General features: G+C 42.7%; 1 long non-coding RNA gene across 3 annotated transcripts in view; it reads right to left on the bottom strand.

Annotated features, from left to right (window-relative positions):
• LOC311531721 overlaps positions 1-12,199 on the bottom strand; it is a 612,131-nt gene that overhangs the window by 506,237 nt on the left and 93,695 nt on the right. The window lies entirely within an intron of this gene.

Genomic DNA, 12,199 nt, shown 5'->3' with positions numbered 1-12,199 from the left:
TGGGGCACCTCTGAGTCTTAGTGTCCACCCTCCCGCCTCTTCCTATCCCTGTTCTGACCCTTCCTATCCCTGTTCGGACCCTTCCTGCAGGCTCCCACCACAGCTCTTATTTGCAATAGCAAATACACTATAACTATGTGGGAAATTACTGGGACTTAATGCCAAAGGAAAGGGTATTGCCAATTGCCCTTCTTTCAGCGAGTGTTAACTATAGTGGGCACTCAGATACTACAATGGTGAGGGCTGTACAAGTAACCACACAGATGGACCCAGCTCTTTTAGTGTATTCCACAATGTCTTTGAAGCCAATTTTCACATTCGTGTCTCAATAGCACATTCGAAAGGTGCATTTGTACCCGCAAGATGGCACTTCAGCATGAAAACACCACTTGCTTGTGGTTAAATCTATTACAGTCAATGGGACAAGGAGGAGCATTCTTTCTATTGACTTCAGTGGGTGTTGGATTGGTCCCTTGAGCACAGATCTGAGTGTCCACAGGGAAGGATTTGAGAAGCCTGTTAAGGAAGCCATGTTAGAAAGATTCTCTTGAAGTGGGACTGATAGATACTAGGATGTCTTTTGGGGAAGTACTATATCATGGATCGACAGCTTCAGATATCAGAATCTGCCACATGGGGTACCCTTAACCACCATTCAAAGGTAGCTCTGACAGGCAAAATGTCCCCCTTTTAGTCAGAGTCACCAGCTCAGATATGAAGTGTAGAGATTAGTCTCCCCAGCTCCTGTTAACAATGCATATAGCAACACACACACATATTATATATAACTTCACAAGCCATATTATTTAAAAGGTTCCTAAAAATGTCTTAAGCAGCTTTCACTGCACGGCATTCCTAACCCAACATAAAATCTCCAGCAGCCCTGCGTAAATACTTCTCACTTTTATCTGCTTGCACTGGAAGAGTCATTCAAGGCTTGGCAGGTTTGTTCAGATATTGCAGCAAGCTGTAAAACTTCAGTGCACAAGAAATGCATTTGTTTACCACTCTTGCTGCCTTAAAAGGTGTTCATATCAAAGGGCTCCCTGCTAGTACGCACATTGTAGTTTTTGTTGCAAATGCCTTTAACAGTCAGCTTCCAATAACAGATGTTTTCTGTAGGGAACTCGCTATACTGAACAGATGTATTCCTCTTTAAAACTCTTCGTTCTGTAATTGAGTCATTTTTGTGTCTGTGTTTCTGGGAGATCCTGGATCAGAAACCAGAGAGACACTATTGAATGTCACAGCTGTGAGCTTTGCTGAACACTCTTGTACTGCACAAGTATGGGTGGCCAACCTGTGGCCCCCACATGCGGCTCTTCAGAAGTTAATATGCGGCTCCTTGTATAGGCACCGACTCCGGGGCTGGAGCTAAAGATGCCAACTTTCCAATGTGCCAGGGGTGCTCACTGCTCAACCCCTGGCTCTGCCATGGGCCCTGCCCCTACCCACCCCTTCATGCCCCCTCCCCTGAGCCTGCTGTGCCCTCGCTCCTCCCGCACGCCCCCCCCCCCCCGAACCTCCTGCACACCACGAAACAGGTGATCGGGAGATTTGGGGAGGGAGTGGGAGGCGCTGATCGGTGGGGCTGCTGGTGGGCAGGAGCCGCTGGGAGCCAGGTGTTGGGGGGAGCTGATGTGGGGCTGCTGACATATTACTGTGGCTCTTTGGCAATGTACATTGGTAAATTCTGGCTCCTTCTCAGGCTCAGGTTGGCCACCCCTGTGCACAAGTATCTACACAGCACTGCCTAAGGCAGAGGAGGGCAAACTATGGCCCATGGGCCACATCTGGCCTGTGGGACCATCCTGCCTGGCCCCTGAGCTCCTGCCCTGGGAGGCTGTCCCCACTCCCCTGCAGCCACGCTGCCACACAGCACCATGCTCTGGGCAGAGGGGCTGCAGAGCCTGGCTTGATCCGGTGCTCTGTGCTGCAGGGCACAGCACGCCTGCCTGTCCTGGTGCAGCCACACTGCCAGCCACCGCGGTAAGGGGGCAGAGAGCAAGGAGGGGGGTTGGATAGAGGGCAGGGGAGTTCAGGGGGTGGTCAGGAGCATGAATAGGGGTCTGGGCGGTCAGAGGGTGGGGAACGGGGGTTGAATGGGGCAGGGATCCCGGGGGGGGGCAGTCAGGAAGGAAAGAAGAGGTTGGATGGGGCGGCGGAGGGCGGTCAGGAGACAGGGAGCAGGGTGGGTGGATGGGGCAGGGGTCCCAGGAGGGGCAGTCAGAAAGGAGAGTGGGTTGAATGGGGCAGTTAGGGGCAGGGGGGCTGTTAGGGGTGAGGGGTCCGGGGGGCAGTCAGGGAGAAGGGGTGGTTGGATGGGACAGGGATCCCATGGGGGCAGTCAGGAAGGAGGGGGGCGTTGGATAAGGTGACAGGGGGCAGTTAGGGGCGGGGGGTCTGGGAGCGGTCAGGGGACCGAGAGCAGGGTGGAGGTGGATGGGGCAGGGGTCCCCGGGGGGCTGTCAGGGAATGGGAGGGTTGGATAGGGCAGGAGTCCCAGGGGGGCCGTTAGGGGGCGAGAAGCAGCTTCCCCTAACCAGCCTTCCATACAATTTCAGAAACCCAGTGCGGCCCTCAGGCCAAAAAGTTTGCCTGTCCCTGGCCTAAGGTAAAGTTTTAAAAAGTGACCTCTTCTTTTGGCTACCCTGTATTAGACACCTGGGGCCAGATCTTTAGGAGAGCTCAGGGCTAGATTCTCAGGACTACAGCACCCAAAACTGGGACCAGATTTTCAAGACTGCCTTGCTCCCATTTACTGAGCACTTTTGAACATCAAGTCACTTAGGTGTTTGAATGGGAGCCAAGTACTTTTGAAAAATCTGGCCCTAATAGTGGATGTTGAGCTCTTTCCAAGATTTGGTCCCTAAGCTGGATATTTCAAAACTGAATAGGCACAAGTAGGGAGAAAGGAGCGTAGGCCTTGATCCAAAGCCCATTGAAGTCAATGGAAAGACGACTATTAACTGCAGCAGGCTTTGGATCGTGCTTATAATTAGGCATATCCGGGAACATCTTGTCCCTAGAGAATTTGCAAAATGTTGTTTAGGTACTTTCAAGGCACTGGGTTGTGTGCCTGGCTTTGGTGCATTATGGGAATGGCCAAGAGGTTAGACACCCTACAGAGATTTCCAAACTAGGCAGTGGGGAATTCACATGATACGTTTCATGGACAGATAAGTTAGGACATCCTAGGGCAAGCTCATGTAGTTAGGTGTTAGCTGGGTTTTCTCCTTGGTGTGAAGGCTGCAGAGGCTGCCTGTGGTGAACTCCCAAATATGTCTGGTAACGGGGGAAAGAGGATTAATCCAAGAAAGCACAGACAATGACGAATGATCTTTATCTGGAAAAAATAATCAAGAGGTTGCAGAAAACAGGAGGTTAAAGTCACACCAGTGAATATAAAAGTGACCAGTATGGAAACTCATTTCTGTCTCAACAGCTCTTACACCAGCACGTTGGTACCCAGACCTGAGCTGCTGCCTCTTGGAAGCTGAACCGGGGAATTTGGCTCTCCCGGTGCTGGTGGCAGTGAGGAAAGACTTTAAAGGCTACACTTCAGCCATGCTGAGTTGTAGGGCCGCTGCCAGAGCATGAGACGGACTCACTGAACTCTTTGCAAGTGGAGCAGACGCCAGTAGGAGTGTCTCGTTGCAGGCTCCCCACAGGGCCTGTGCCACATTGTATGCAGGAAGCTCCACTTTGGGCCTGCAAGACGGTGCAGCATCAGTTCACCATTCTCCTCGCAAGGGCCACCTGCTCTTTGACCCCCGCCCTGCCTCAATGCTCCGTTTCCTGAAGGATCTAAATCCAGCACCTCCCTCTGTCACGCATTAAAGCCTCTGGGGGTGCAGGCACTGGGCCCTGCTGCCACTTTCTGCTTAGCAGCTACTGAACCCCTTGACTCCACGGGGAGATTCCCCACATGTAGTGGAGTGGAGAATAGGCCCTACATGTATGTGGGTGAGGGAGAGGAAAGAAAGTGATAACAAAGCACAGACAAGTGAGCCATTCTAATGGCCACTCCTGCTAATATGCACTAGCTGAATCCTGGAGTGATCACCTAGAAGAGATGGTTTTACCACTTCTAACATTGTAGGGCTATCCATGACTCTGTAAAACTGTTTTCCCTTCCCCCTGTTCAAGCAGGGTACCCACACATCATTGTTTTTTATATCCTTCATTCAAGCTGACTACATCAATTCCTGCTGTATGGATTTCCAGCATCTCTCTCCCTACCCTTTTACTTAAGGATTTTATTTGATTTCTTATTGTCATGTTTAATTCCATACTGTCAGGTTTATTTCGTCTTAATTGCCAAGAATTTCTGAGCAAACCATTCAGTTGCATCCTTCAGTTTGCAGATATGCTGTTTTAAAATTGATTTCTTTGTGCAGGGACTTAAAAACAATGGTATATCAAAACCATCATGGCCATGCCTTTAAAAAAGGAATGATGGCTTCATGGCAAGGGTGAGGTTGCTATGGATCCAATCACACAAGATTTTGCATTGCTACTTAAGACAAGAAAGGGAGCAATATTAAAATAAAAATATTTGGACCATACAATTGCTTAACACATTGATTTTTATAAAGCAGGTTTGAAGAAAGTTGGGGCAGTTTTTAAACCTAGATTATCTGCTGGAATGATGTGTACCTCAATATTTCTGTGTATCCAACAGAAAACCCATTAGAAAAGAGCAGGTGTCCTTATTTCATTCTCTCTCTCTAGACAATCTTATCATGCCAGAGCCTCTGTTGGCGTAAATCTGTGTGGTTTCATGTGACTTCACTGAAGCTATGTTGATTTGTACCAGCTGAGTATCTGATCTATTGGGTCTACCTGTCACGCCATGTCCACCAATGGAAACAGACCAGCAAGGCCAGAACTGTTGGCAGTCCCTAGTCTAGGATGACCAGGAACTAGAGCCTTCTTCATCAGAGGACCATGGCTCCAGAATCCTTCACCAGACACCTTTCCAAGGCTCAAGGGTTTTCTTTTACTTTTTTAGCTTGTGCTGTAATTAAGCACCTGTGTGGCACTTTCAAAACATTAGATTGGCTCAACCTTTTTAAATTTCAAAATTGTTAACATTTCAAATTTGGGGTAGGGGGGAACCAGGAAAATGTACTGTGATATTTTTCCCCTTTTTTGACAAGTTCTAACAAACATTAGTTAGTTATTAACACTTTATATTTTAATATGCCTTCCATCCAACAATCTAAATCCTTTAGAATATCACATCAGCCTCATAATCCCCTGTGGGGTAGATGTGTATTATTATGTCCATTTTATAGAGGAAAAATGGAGATAGAAAGAGGTTGAGAGCCTGATTTGCAAAGATGCCAAGCACCTACAACTCCCATCGTTTTCACCCCATGTAAAAATGAGATCCTTTAAGGCACATGGCTGAGGTCAAAGAGCCAGGACCTTGTAGCTCTTAGTCCCATAACCAGTCCAATACAGAATGATATGTATTATTTGTTGTGTCACTTAAAGCCAAACTCTGCAATCCTTACTCAAACTGAGTAGGATTTACTCAAGCAAGTAATGCCTTTCGATCTTCAATAACACTACTTACCTAAGTAAGTGCTACCCAGTGTAAAGGTTGCAGAATCAGACCCTCCTTGCATATTGGAGACTGATAGCTGAGGAGTGGGATGGTGGTATTTTACTGCTTCTGGACTTCTTGAGAATTGCCCATTGGAAATTAAAGGCCTTTGTGCTTAGGCATTTATATGGATTGTGTATTATTTATCATTAAATTATTTTTTTTCAACTGGCAATAGTTATAATTGTAAACAAACAGCACTAGGTATGCTCAGTTAGGTTTATAAGTAGGTAACAGTATCCTAGAGATCAACTCAGTCACTACTGATAGTTTGTTAATTAAATGGCCTGATGAAACGTAACAGTAGTCACCTTACCACTTTGATAAACCAGTTATAGGTCTTGTAGCAATGAAGGACAATTTGAATAAATCATTGCTGTTTACTCTATCCTCATTTAAAATTCAAAATACCTATATTTCACTATATTTCTGCAATAGGAAATGAATGTGCTAAAGTTTTAAAGCTATTGTGATTTGATAGCATTATATATCATTCAGTGAAAACTGGCATGACAACAGATCACCTGGGAAATACGGTGAAAGCATGCTAGACCAAATTCACCCCTGCTGCAAATCCTAGAATCAAAGTCCTTAGAGATGAAAAGACCTATTATATCTCCAGCTCCATTACCTAATCAATGTAAGGTTTCAGAGGAGCAGTCGTGTTAGTCTGTATTCGCAAAAAGAAAAGGAGGACTAATTTGTTAGTCTCTAAGGTGCTACAAGTACTCCTTTTCTTTTTGCCAATCAATGTAAAATTGTCACCTAGTACAGACTTCAATGGGTATGAACGTAGCCCATTGTCTACAAATGATTCCTGTTACTGTCCTGACTCCCTTTAAGGATCCCATTGAATAATATTTCTCTTGTAGTCCTGCAGGCAGGTGTATTTGTGCTGACTGTCTAAGCAAATGAAAATGAAGCTTGACTGCTAAAGAAATCATTCCCTCACTGCTAACAAAGTCCTACACTCCCCCTGCATTCCTAAAGAGGGAATACTGTGCCTTGCAAGTTACCTTGATACATGAGGCTGAAATTAACAATGACAGTACATTTTCCATTGTAATTATTGTGATAGCAGTAATAAATACAGGTCAGGCACCTCCTGGGCTGAGATTGATGTGCTTGATTTTAAACAATAATTTAGTTTTCGTTAATGATCCTTGTAATTTTTAAATAGCACCCTTTTCTACCACAGTAAGTGGTGCAAAAAGTTTAACATGTGATTAATTTTTAAAAATGACAGTGGCTCTGGGATCTTTCATCAATTCACTGGACAACAGTGGAGCTGGGTCTCTGGCAAAGATTTCCAGTTATTAAAAATTACAGTCTATTAAACAGGCCAAAGACAACTATTCATTTTTTTCTTCAGTTCCAGAGTGATTCATCATTAAATATTATCTAGTCTGAAGCAGCTGGTATCCAGGGGCTGGGTTGTGAGAAAGACCTTTGCATTTTTTTTTTCCTCCACCCAGAGCTGGGCAGTCTTCAAGAACTGTAGAAGAACTGAAGACAGCCTCTGTTCTCTCCTGTCAGCCTTCCTCATGAAAGTCACAATTTGTCTAATGAGAAATCACAAGCCACATGTCTTTGTTACCACACAGGGCTGTGGAGTTGTCAGATGAGTGATGCAATGAGCATTTGCAGTGTGTTAACACTGGATTCTGAAAACCATAAAACCTTTGTTCCTTATGTCAGAGGAACCTCCGCATTGTTCCATCAGAGCAATCACTTTTTATTGCCTCAGGTTAGCTCTAAATCAACCCCTTGTATTCCATCTTGGCAGCTCAGATCAGACCTTTCTTATTCCATCCAAGCAGCCCCAATCCATCCCACATCTTTCCACCTACTCAGCCCCTTATCAAACAGTCTTTTCAATCAACGAAATTCCTTCTTACCTAGTAGGGTAGCCCTGAACAAGCCAAGTAAATCCTGTATCTTCCTTCCAGGTCAATTCCAGTTATCCCACTCTCATTCCATTAGGACTGTCCCACCCAAACACATTGTACCATATTTCATCAAGCCAATTATTATCTACCATTTGGCCATTTAAGGACAGAATGTGGATTAACCAACCGTGGCTGCATTCAGGGAGTGGAAGCATACCATATCAGAGGCAGTTCCTGGAGTTGTTCTTCCTGGGGAAAACAGAAACAGGTAGGAGTTTCTCCAGGAGTACTGGAAGACTGATGATTCCTACACCTTTTTAAAGAGTCAGTGTACTATACGCCTTGCCCCCTCATCCCACTGCAGTCACCAGAACCAGCCCCAGTCCTGGATCTTTAGCCAAATACCGATAGAGACATGATCACATTATACCCTACCCCTTCAGTGTTTCCACTGCTACTGGAAAGTACTATGTTCAATTCTTTCCCTGTGCCAAGCTTTACAACCTTAAATGGATGTGCAGAGCTATTCTGCTGACTCACCCTGGCAGTCACCACCAGGTAAGTCCTTTTATATCCAACTCAGCTACGTAAGTCTGAGTAGCTCTCAAAGGTGGAAGGAGCTAAGAGGGAAGACCCAACAACCTGCCAATCTGCCATTGTAGGGGTTTGTTACTTCATTTATAAATAAAGGCAAACTCCAGGAAAGGGATTAGTATTTGGATAACACCTGTGGCAAGTATGGAGGAGACAACATGAAAATGCCACCTGCTTACAAGACCTAAGTTGCAGGTAGGATGGTCAAGGCTTCCCATTACCCCCTTCTCTCCTGTGCCACCAGCCCCTTCCCTCATAAGCCCCCAGAATATGGTCCTTAACATACAACCTATATTTTTTCATGTAGTTTAATGAAATTTGTGCTGAGAGCAACTTCAGCTTTAACACATACAGTGCTAAGGCAAAAGAAAGGGCTTGACTATTCATCGCTTTAGGAAAGCAGTTCTGGTCTTTAAGTAACCACATCATGGGTGAGGAGGGAATAGAAGGCCCTGTGTCACAGACATTCAATGTATTCCTAAGTACCCCATAAATATTCCATTATGAATAAATGTTGCCAGTCTGGCATAAGATATCTGACTACTCCAATATATCATTCTTATTTACTAAGAACTCACAGCTTATACCTGGAAATTCCAATCTTTGTAGCCTCTCTCCACTTCTCTCTAAATAATCGCTGCATATCCATTTGGTTGCAACTATTCCATCTATATAATTATCATACATTGTTCATAACCTGCAGTGGTTCTTTTGAATGCTGTTCATTTTCAAAAAGTCCCTAGCATATAATCATAGCAGAAAAACAGCTTGATTAAGAAATCATCAATTAGAGCTGGCTGGGAAATTTTTGTTGAAATAATTTTCCTTCGGGATACATTATTTCATAAAAGCAGAATTTTTGCAAAATCATATCAATTGACAAAATTTCTCCCAAAACCAAATAATTTTCTAAATGAGAAAATTTTCATTTTGGAAGAAGTCATTCAAGTAAAACTTTTAAATTTCATTTCTAAATGAGAGTTATTTTATTTTACATTTTTTTAATTTTGTTATCACTGGCGTAATATTTACATTGTTTCATGAAGTGTGAATATTAGTGTGCATAATATGACATCATATGCCAAGTCATATCATATTCATGACTACTATTCACATCATGAAACAATGTAAACATAACAAAAGTAATCTCAAAATGAAAGAACCATAAAATAAATTTCAAAATAAAAAATTAGTTTTGAAATGAAATTCCAAATTTCTGAAACAAAGTTCTCTAAATGAAATTTTTTCAGAATTTCCAATTTGAAGAAAATGTGAAAAATAATTGCTTTCATTCCAATTTGGAATGAAAAAAAAGTCATTATTTCCTGAGAAAGAGAAATTCTGAATTATGACCTGCTCTAGCCCTAACGTAAAGATAAACTCATATCCTCTAGGTCTGATACAAAACAATATGTAAGGTAATTGATGGGATCAGAAATAACATTCGAAGTTGCCCTTTGAAAAAATGGTTAACACTAATGAAGCTCTAAATGGTTACCAGCCAACAAAATGCTAGGCAATTTGGGAGTCCCATGCAGTATGACAGAGGTTCCCAGATGGGGTCGCACCATCAGTAGATGGGAATGCAGTGATCCTTAGTGTGCAGAGAATGCCATTTTGCTCTGCACAACATGACCTCTTGTGTACGGTGTGTGGGAGGTCACGATGCATGGAGGACGCCATTTTGCTATACAAAATGGTGTCCTTGCACAGCGTAACCTTGCATACACCATACGTACAAGGTTACGCGGAGCAGAGGATTCTATTTTGCTCTTCAGAATGGTATCCTCCATGCTGTTGGGAGTTGGGAGGAAAAATATTTCTTAATATGTGGTCATGCCAGCAAAAAGTTTGGGAACCACTGTAGTATGAGGTGAAGGCATGGTTTAAAGCTAAATGCAATCATATTCATAGCAGCAGAAAGAGCTTTGTGCTTCACTAATTCACCATTAATACCTAAAACCGGCCTCTTACATTTGTTTTCTTTACAAAATACACAGTCTTTATCTTTATTTTTTCCTCTGGCCTTTGTTTGACCCTTGAAATAACAGGATTATGAAAATTATGTTGCAAAACAAATTGAGTTGCCCAATTCATGCAAAATCTCCAGACTAATAATCCAGCAAAAAGTTTGCAAGGAAACAGATCTTCAAACCAAACATAATAAGGGAAAACTGTATTGTGAATTTCAATTCCTGAAACTAGCCATGGCAAAAGGACAAGGAAGATTATTGTTTTTCTTGTGATGTAAGTCATCTCCATCAGAACAGCTCATCATAATGAGCTTTTACAGTGGACCCTAAATCTGTGCACTAGAAAATATAAAATAAGGAATCTAGGTGTTTGAGTAGGGTTGCTCCCAGAACTGTACATGTGTATTCAAAACATGCAATAATGAAGCAAAAACAGCTGTAGACTCTCTCACCAGTGAATTTGTCACCATGTGCATTTTAGATACCATTGGCTTTACTATACAAGATCAGAACGCTGGTTTGTCCAGTCCAGTATTCTTCATGGCTCATCTGACATGCCTCAGAGAGAGATGAGTCTCCCATATGATCTATTTGAAGTGATTAGGATTTTCACAGCCCTGACAACACCTAGCTAATATTCTGCAATGCTGAAAATAGAGGTGTGTGTTGGGGCAATTCCTTCATGACCCTTACAGTAATTGTCTCGTACCCTGAAACATGAGACTAGTTTCCCCTTAACATATGTCATAACCAATTAACATTCATGACTGTATAAAATTCACACCACCACACCTACACATTAGAGCATTCATAACAGTGAACAAACTTGATGGTGATGATGACGATGAGTTGAATTACGTAGCATTACGTTCTTTACACTGCTCTGTCAGTGCAACTCACTGACAGAGCATTAACCTATTCTAGGGATACAAGAAAAGTTCAGTCTGCAAGGTCCATTTACTCCTTGGCCTCTCTCTGGCACTACAAACTAGAGAGTGGAGGTCCTTATGATGCAGACAGCTGTCTATGTCAAACTAGAAGCTGCTTGATAACATTCAGTCACCACAAACCCTGCTTAGAGTCTAACTGGCAACCTAGAGATGAAATGTCTCCTTAACTTATTACTAACCATCTAAATCACCCAGCCCTTGAAAAGATTTTTTTTACAGGGCATTTTAAGGACATTTCAGACAATTGCTAGATTTGCTGACTGAAGGAACAAGACCTCTTGCTATTGCCAATGACTGAGCTGTGTTCGTCAGTAGATCTTATATTCCCTGAATCATAAGTTCTGTAAAGAGAAGAATTAATTACAGCTCATATAATAATGATCTTGAAGAAAGCCTGTTTAGGGGATGACCACTAACCTTAGATCATAGAAATGTGATGGGGACTCAGACTCAAAGGCTAAACTGGTGGAAAGAGAAATATCATTATGAAATGGGATTTTCCACCCCTCAAATCCAAATTGTAATTAAATAATAACAAAGCCAAAGCAACGTGCAGGAAGTTGCAGAAAACTGGTAGTTTCAGCACAATTAAGTGGAACATTTAACTCTGACTAAAGACAGATAATGCTTAGGCCAGATCTAAAATTAGAGGGAGGGTGAACAAAAGAAACTTTAATTATATTAAAAGTGCATTGTTAATGTGATGTTAAACCTCAGAACGTAGGGGGGTTTTTTTGCAGGAAGTAATGGTTTTAATGTGAAAATAAATTGCTCTGTCCCTCTTCTTTTTGTGTATCTGTCGAATGCTTGCAGTAGTAATTGAGCTAGCTAATTGCATCCCTTTATTAGATGAAAATGTGGCCAGGTTGTTAGCTCCCCTATTATCCAACAAATTGATAGAGTAAAACTCACTTAATTTTCCTTTGTAGTGTTATTTTTTTTTAAGTTTGATGAATTTACTGAGGATTGCTCTCTCTCTAGCTTGTTGTGACTCCTTTTCAAAGAAATATCCTTTCAATTGATGAGACTTGTTTTAAAAGTGAAATCCCTAGATATCACTTGAAATGTGATAATCAAGGGTCTTGTACAAAGAACATTTAATTTGTCAGTGGAACTGATCAATTGTGCTGGGCCTCTGTCCCACCATGTGGCTAATTTGGTAATGATCACCATATGAAA

Source organism: Lepidochelys olivacea, assembly GCF_965140295.1.
Source record: "Lepidochelys olivacea isolate rLepOli2 genome assembly, chromosome: 15".
Lineage (NCBI taxonomy): Eukaryota > Metazoa > Chordata > Testudines > Cheloniidae > Lepidochelys > Lepidochelys olivacea.
This window is presented reverse-complemented; position numbering and strand designations above follow the sequence as displayed.